Here is an 8,850-nt window from a genome sequence, read left to right on the forward strand (position 1 = left end):
TTCTCCAGTGCCACCTGGTCATGGGAATTTCAAAAATTTCATGGTTTTTATCTAGCCATTTTTCAAGAATGAAGTTGGAGGCACTGTGGGTTTCACATTCATCCAGGATCCATAAAATTTGAGGAAGATCATTTCAATGAAAGCTCTGGAGAACTCTCACAGGGTATTCTTCCCAAAAGGGGCCAAAAGGGCACATGAAGCCAGGCCCTTTGAGGTCTACAATGTGAGATCCATGTGTGTTTTTTCTCTAACAATTGCTGCCAAGTCGCTCAGATAAAAATTCTGTGATATCCTGGCTGAGATTCCCAGTGCTCTGTGGAAAGTCAGCCTGGGCTTAGATCTCAGTTTCCAAGGGCGACTCTCATGCGTGGCTTCCTAAAATCCTACACAATTCATGGCAATACTTCTGTGAGGTCAGTTCCAGAACTCAGTCTCTAAGGGGAATCACACCTCAGTTCAATCCAAGGTGGACCCAGTCATCTCTTCCAAATGCCACACAAATGACCACAATTAAAGCCAAAACACCTCCACATGGCCCTCATCTTCTTCCATATATACACACATCATAAGCACCGGGTGATGATTTACATGAGGTGCGCAGCCCAAGACAGTATCCAAAATAAGCTCCCTTGTACCTCATTTACCTAAAGTCAGGGTGGCCTGGACACCCTTCCTGTGAACCTTGAGTGATCACATAGGCCTGCTGTTAAAACTGCACTGATTCTCCAATTTGAGGCCTAGGGACTCTGGGGTTTAGATTCTTTATGTGAATTGGAGACATGAGAAAACTCAAGCACCTCTGGGATAGCCTCTGCAGGGCTTTGAAGAACTCATTTGACCCTAAAGATCCTGATTCTCACTTGATGGGTGTCAGAATCCTTAGAGGAAGGTGAGAGACTTCAACCACAATTACTGCTTTTTTGGCCATTTTGATTTTGGATACACAGGAGATCTTTCTTTTGATCCCTCAGGTGCTGAGAATCTAAGCCACATTCTTACAGAGGGCCTAGAGACTGATTCAGACACATCCCTTACTAAAACAATTAAGCAAAGAGCCACAGGTGGTGCCCATTCATGTCCATTTGAAAACTGTTTTCTTCAGGTTTCACAAAGGGGTGGCCTGAGGCAAAGAAATTCCTGACATTCAGGGCAACAGAACAATAGGTAAGCAAAAGGCCCAAAGCAGGGTTTCTCCATTGATACTTTCCTGGTCACACTCATATCAGAGTTTTCTGAGATGCTCGCCATTCCCTTCAGCTATCCAGGACATGGCCATGTCACACAGCTTGGAGGTGATGAATATCTTGGACACAAAACCATGAGCCTATTCTGGAGAGTGCCCAAAATCTCGGAAGAAAACAGGAACTTAAGAAGATAGCAGGTGTTGCCCATCGATAAGTGAAGCCTCAGTCCATTCATAAATTGGGCAGTATGAATCCTGGGAAGCTGTCTACTAGACAGGACTCATCCATTGATGCATATTCTTTTCTAATGTCTACAACTAGGGACACAGTGGGATACACAGACATAGAACACTCTCCTTGTCAAACAACTTACTAGAAACAGTTCCCTGAAAACCAAACAAACCACCATTTCTACCTCTTCTCAGAACATGAGACAAAACCACAAACCCACACCCACAGCCACAAAGACACCTCCTTCCCCCAAGGAGGTCTGTGACTATCCGGAGTGTTCTCTGACTGGTGGGCCATACTATGTTCCAACAAAATGGACTTTCCTGTCTTAGATCTTTTCTCCTTGGCCAACTCTTTGAAGTCGTCAAGAGCCAGCAGTGAGCCACTACCTGCTTTCTCAGGAAAAGCCCCTCTTTAGAGCTTTCCTGGCTTTTGGCCATTCTCACATCAGTAGGTACCAAGAATGACTGACTCTGTCCTTGGTAAATCCAAACAAGTGAGACCACTGGGAATGGGACTGGACTGGCTCTGGGTGCCTGTCTTCCTGGATCCCATGTTCAGAGAGTTCCATCACCAAAGAAGTGAGGTGAGGTCACTTCCCTCAGGAACTGAATCAGATCACTGCCTTGGAAACCTCTTTTGCCGCAGTCTGGTTGGGCACAAAATCACGAGCCACCACACAGCTTGTTGATTCAAACAGCAACTCTTTATTCCAGAACTCACACCAGTCATCTACAATCACGTTCTGTGGAAATCCATGTTCTCTGCCCAAATCTACCCCACTGGGCTTCTGTCTCCCAAAAAATACTGTCTGAATCCCGTGAGAACTCAAGGGGAACTCAGGCAGGTTAATAACAGGTTCGATTTGGGTTAGGAATTATTCTGCAGCATGAATAATGGAATTGGGAAACTGCAATATTTATAGGAATATAGAGGTGAAATATAAGTATGAAAACAGAAATCTAGGTGAGATTTGAAGCTCAGAAGTGCATTGGGCAATTGATTGGGCTACGTAGCTTTGAAATACGTTCTTCATACATGATTCAGAAAAATCGATATACAATGGCATAGGACCTTGTACCTTGGATGATTGAATGTAGTAGAGAACATTCACTCAAAAAGTGATAGTCGATAGGATCAGGAAGATAGTCAGTATGTTTCGGAAGAAGAGTGAGTATAAGATTTTGACCAAAGTTCATTAGCAATAGGGTTTCAGTTAGAGAGTGAATGTCAATGTCAGCACATGTGAAGGGTCAGTCACAATGTTGAACTGGGGAAAATATGTAGGAAAGTAGATATCAATAGAGACATTAGAAAATCAGGCAAAGTATAAAGTGAGTGAAAAAATTAGACATTTTCAACAGTTTTGAGGTTGAGTATATAATCTAAGGAAGAAACAAATATGTAGGCACCTATAGGATTGATATTTGAGAGCAATAGGCAACCTGGACATGGATATTTTTAGTAATTAATGTTCAGTTTCCATTTAGGCATTGGTACAATCATAAGTGTGACTTCTGCATTTTGTGTCCAGAATATTACTGCGATAAGATGCATATGTAGATCAGGTGACCTGAGTATTTCTTCCACCATTTCTGGGAGCAATATTTTGAAGATGTATAAATTAGTATTGGGGGTACTGTGAATAAATAATATAACTGGTTCCACTTTAAATAATGGATTTAATTGATATCAGAAAATATATAAGAAAGCTTCCTTGATATAAAAACCATTCATTCCAACCAGTTATACCTCTAATAGTGATATTACAGTTATGGTTTATCATGAACTGTGTGTCAGTTTTGCTTCAAAAGGAATAAAGGAAATCGAAAATAATGTGTTTGTAAAGAAGTCTCATGAAAAGACCAGTCAAGAAACATGGAGGAATACATGTGTTCTGAAGAAGGAAGTGATTGAAAGTGAAACAAATGCCTGTAAATTTGCTAACTTGTGGAGGAAATATATATCCTATAATGTGCATAAACTGAAGAAATTGTAATGTACCAGTGTTGAATAAAAATGAACATCAATATACATATCATGTCTCATAGGAATCTACTTGCATTGATGACAAACTGTGTCAGTTACTTTAGAAATATTAGGATTTGTATGCATCATTCAGTGAAGTTAGTTTTCAGTACTAGGAAACAAATATGTATTTCAGGTGGATGAATGATTCTGAGAAGAATCTTGTGAAAAGTTGATTATAAATCCACATACATGAACATGATTGAAAATAGGGAGTGTATATAAGACACATATATTTCATATTTGGAAAACTCTGGAGAGTGTGTGTGTGTGTATGTGTATATATATACACATACACACACACACAAACACACACACACAGACATTAAAAATAGCAATATATGCCAATAGAAATTCACCATGAAATACATATCATCCACATATCCAAAAATATATATTTTACTGAACATGGATTTATGTATAATCTTATTCAACTAGGAAGCTCACCCACAGGTTGAATTTTCAGTTCCAACAGCGTTTAGGAAAAGTGATCTCATCTCACAATTTGTATCTGCCAAGTCAGCCACCTCCCAAGAATGTACGTGCAGTACCAGGGAGGATTTTATATGTGCATATAAAAATATATGTGCTGAGAAGGCTACAGGGAAAGGGAGACAGGAATTCACAAATTTGTTATATTTGAAATCACATGGAGAACTATTTCAACAAAAAATTATCTAGATTTATAACTCCTACCCTACATAATGCAGAAGGCAAGTCCAACTATACACCATGCCTCCTCTGAACTGCTTGTATTTCTATTCTGTTTGGGTTAATTTTCTGCATCATATTAGGATTAGTAGTCAGAGTCTAGTAGGGTATGGTTTAGTGTCAGGGATTCAGTATTTCGAATGGAAAATTAAAAAATGAATCCAATGTGTATGCAAATATGTCCTACACAAAACTCTTCCCACTCTCATCCAGCACAATTCTTTGACATTACCTTCGCCCCATGTAAGACACAATTAGAAGGGAAGAGTTAGAAAATCTGTGAATACATATCTGGAATGGTAAATGCTCAGGAGTTCACAACCTTCGAGGTGGTAGAGGAGTTTCCAAAAGTAAGTTACTGGGTAAACACTCCACAAACATAGAACTCTGGTGGCCTAAAGACTTCTTGAGAAAGTGCCTCTGAGGTTGGACACTTGAAATATTTGTTGTTTTGCGGAGTTTTAGCTTCATTTATAGTGAGACCATCAAAGCTGGGTCTGCATCTATGTGACCTCGAGGTTTTCGTTTATTATTTTCCATTGAACATCAGGCAGCAATGGTGATTTCTCTCTTTGTAGACAAATTGTGGCCACTGGAAGCTAAGTGTCTCCCCGAGTGGACTGGGAAGCCATTTAGTCATCCTCCACTTTTTGTGGTGTTTCTTGCTGCTCCACTGGGAGTTTGGTATTTGCATCACAAAATACAAAGAGTTCAACTGGGATATAGTGCTGCAGGGAGTTCTGTCACGTGTGTTCGGTCAGGGTCTGCAGGAGAATGCACCAACCAGTCTTCTATCCCAAATAGCTTGCCCCTCTGACCATAGCAACCTGATTGTGAACATTGCCCTGAAACCTCTCCAAATAAGAAGATGCTTTTACCTAAAAGGGTCTGATGGCTGCACCATGTCAGCCACAAGCCATTTGGAAGTCAATGGCAGAACCACATGGCTCCACCACATATGTTTTTTCACACACCTTCACACCACAGCTCTGGGCCCACTACTCAGCATGCTCCAACTTACTGGCATCTCCTTTTACACCATTTTCATGAAATCCAGTCAATTCAGGCAATGTATGGTACACTCTTGATCAGCAACAGAACATCCAAAGGTTCTCCAGTGCCACCTGGTCATGGGAATTTTAAAAATTCCATGGTGTTTATCTAGCCATTTTAGAAGGTTTAAGCTGGAGTCACTGTGTGTTTCAATTCATTCAGGAACCATTTAATGGTTAGGAAGCTGATTTCAATGAAAGCTCTGGAGAACACTCACAGGCAAGACATCTCAAAGAGTGGCCAAAGAGTCACATGAAGCCAGGGCCATTGAGGTCTACAATGTGAGGGCCATGTGTGATTTGACTCTCAACTATGGCTGCCAAGTCTTTCAGAATAAAATCATGTGATATCCTGGCTGAGATTCCCAGTGCTCTGTGGAAAGCCACCCTGGGCCTAGATCTTAGTTTCCAAAGGCAACTCTCATGCGTGACCTCCTGAAATCCCAGCACAATTCATGGCAATACTTCTCTGAGGTCAGTTCCAGAACTCAGTCTCTATGGGGAATAACACCTGAGTTCAAACGCAAGTGGACCCAGTCATCTCTCCCAAACGCCACACAAATGACCACAATTAAAACCAAAACACTCCCACATGGCCCTCATCTTCGTCCATATAGATACACATCATAACCACTCGCTGGTGGTTTCCCTGAGGGGCACAGCCCAAGACAGTGTCCAAAATAAGCTCCCTTGCCCCTCATTTTTTTAAAGTCATGGTGGCCTGGACACCCTTCCTGTGAATCAGAAGTGATAATATAGGCCTGCAGTTAATACTGCTCTGCTTCTCCACTTTGAGGCATACTGACTCTCAGGTATAGATTCTTTATGTGATTTGGAGTCATGAGAAATCCCAAGCTCCTCTGCAGTGGTTTGAAGAACTCATTTGACCCAAAGGATCCCTATTCTCACTTGATGGAGGTCAGGAACCTTACAAAGGAAGGCGAGAGTTCATCCACAATGACTGATCTTTTTGTAATTTTGGCTTTGGATGCACACATGGGATCTTTTTTAGATCCATCAGGTATTGAGAATCTAATCCACAGCTACACACAAGGCCAAGAGTCTCATTCAGACACATCCAAATAGTAATGTACCAGTGTTGAATAAAAATGACCTTTAAAATACACATCATGTCCCACAGGAATCTACTTGCATTGATGTTAAACTGGGTCATTTACTGTAGAAATATTAGGATTTGTAAGCACCATTCACTGAAGTCAATTTTCAGTACTAGGAAACAAATATGTATTTCAGGTGGTTTAATATTTCTGAGAATAATCTTGTGAAAGTTGATTTTAAATCCACATACATGAACATGAATGAATTTAGGGAGTGTTTAATAAGACACATATATTTCATATTTTGAAAAATCTAGAGAGTATATATATATATATCTCATGGAGAAATATTACAATGAAAATTTGACAAGATTTATAACACATACCCTTGATAAAGCAGAAGGCAAATCCAAGTATACACCATGACTCCTATGAAAGTCCTGTATTTCTATTCTGTTAGGTTTCTTTTTATCCATAATATTAGGATTAGTAGTCAGAGTCTAGTAGGGTATGTGTTAGTGTCAGGGATCAGTATTTCAAATGGAAAATAGGAAAATGAATCTAATGTATATGCAAATATGTGCTACACAAAAATCTTGCCACTCTCTCCAGAACAATGCCTTGACATTAACTTCGCTCGAAGTAAGACACAATTAGTGGAGAGGAGTTTGAAAACCTGTGATTACATATGTGAACTCGGGAGTTCACAACATTGGATGTTGTAGAACAGTTTCCAAAAGTGAGAGAGAGGTTAAACACTCCACAAACATGGAGCTCTGCTCGCCTAAAGACTTCTTGAGAAACTGCCTCTGAGGTTGGGCACATGAAATATATGTAGTTGTCAGGACATTTAGTTACCTTTGTAGTGACACCATCAAATCTGTGTCTGCATCTTTGTAACCTGGAGGAAATGGTTCTTTATTTTCTAGTGAACATGAGGCAGCAGTTCTGAATTATCTCTTTGTGGGTAAACTGTGGCCACTGGTAGCTAAGTGTCCCCGTGTGGTCTGTGAAGACATTTGGTCATCCTCCATTTTCGTGGTGTTTCTTACTGCTGCACTGGGAGTTTGGTATTGGCTTAATGAAATACAAGAAGTTCAACAAGGAAACAATGCTGGAGGGAGTTCTGTCACTTGTGGTTGGTCAGGGTCTTTAGGAGAATGTTCAAAACACGGGTCTATCTCGCATAGCTTTTCCCCTTGACTATAGGTAGCCTGAGAAAATTTCACTAGATATACCAGTGCATTAACTTGGGCAAAGATAATAAATTATGATATGATATCTGTTCTCTTCAATGTGTAAGATATTTTTAAAAAGGTGCTAAATTAAAACGTTGGTCTAGCTTAGTGAAATGACATTAATTAGCAACAGTCTTGGAAATTTTTAAAGCTTAATTTCGGATACACATGGTAGTCTGTGGTTTTTTTTAAAATTTTTTCAAGAAATTTAATGTAACTTACTACTACTTTAGAAACTTCAGAACAAAGAAAGTGGCTTAATGATCCTAGAGAAACTTCTTCTGATGGTGGCTTTAATATTATCAAAAAATGATCATATTTTTAGTTTTGTGTGAGCAAGATTTTCTAGTGTAGAAAAATCTAAAGATATAAAATTTTGAGAATTACATCTTAAACTTGCATCATAATTTTCAACATTCAAACCTGGAAATTATGACTTATAGCTAAAATGCCTTAGGCATGAGGTTTCTGCTCAGAACTCCAGCCTTTACAGTTTTCAAGTCCTCAGCCAGGACTTAAGTTGATATGCAAATAAAAGAAGCCTGCAGCACTCAGCAGGAGACAGATAAAAACGAGTAAAAGTGTCTTTTTACCTGAACTCAAACTAGACCCAAACAAAAAGTACATTATATGGTATTTACTAATTACTGGCCAGTCATCTTTTTTGGGACTCTTGCTTTTTCTTAGATTCCGTATTTTTTTTTGAGCTCATGATCTTGATCCTGCAGATGGGTTAATATTTTTTGATCAGTTCTATTTTTGATCAACTGTGGAGTTTTTAAACATTACAATGGAGATTTCACGTGAAAAAGCTACAAGGCCTTCACTATTGTGTTATGTGTTACACTTGTGTTACGTGTTGTATGTCGGTATGTCTGTATGTGTGTATGTCCATATATCACGCAGTGATATGACAATTGACAGATGAGGAGCGCTCATAAAATATTTAAAAATGGATATAAATATCTTGGATTCACGTGATTCAAATGGTTCAATTCACATTGGGTAAACAGATAAAAATAATTATTAATTAAAATAATTAATTAAAATAATTAAATTAATTAAATAATTAATTAAAATAATTAATTAAAAAATAATTAAAAATTAAAATAATTAATTAAAAAATAATTAATTAAAATTAGGCCTATAAGTTTTCTAGGTGTTCAAAAAGGCCCTAATATAATGTTGATGTCTATAAAATAATCTGCTTAAATTCAGAAATTTACAAGTATTGTTTCAAAATGTGAACAGAAAGAGGTTCACAGATGGAAAAGAGAATCTAAAAGGTTCTAGATATAGATTTAATAGAGGAAGAATGTGTTTCTCAATAAGAGAGTCTATATGATTA

This window comes from Callospermophilus lateralis, unplaced genomic scaffold, assembly GCF_048772815.1.
Source record: "Callospermophilus lateralis isolate mCalLat2 unplaced genomic scaffold, mCalLat2.hap1 Scaffold_978, whole genome shotgun sequence".
NCBI classification, from domain to species: Eukaryota; Metazoa; Chordata; class Mammalia; order Rodentia; family Sciuridae; genus Callospermophilus; species Callospermophilus lateralis.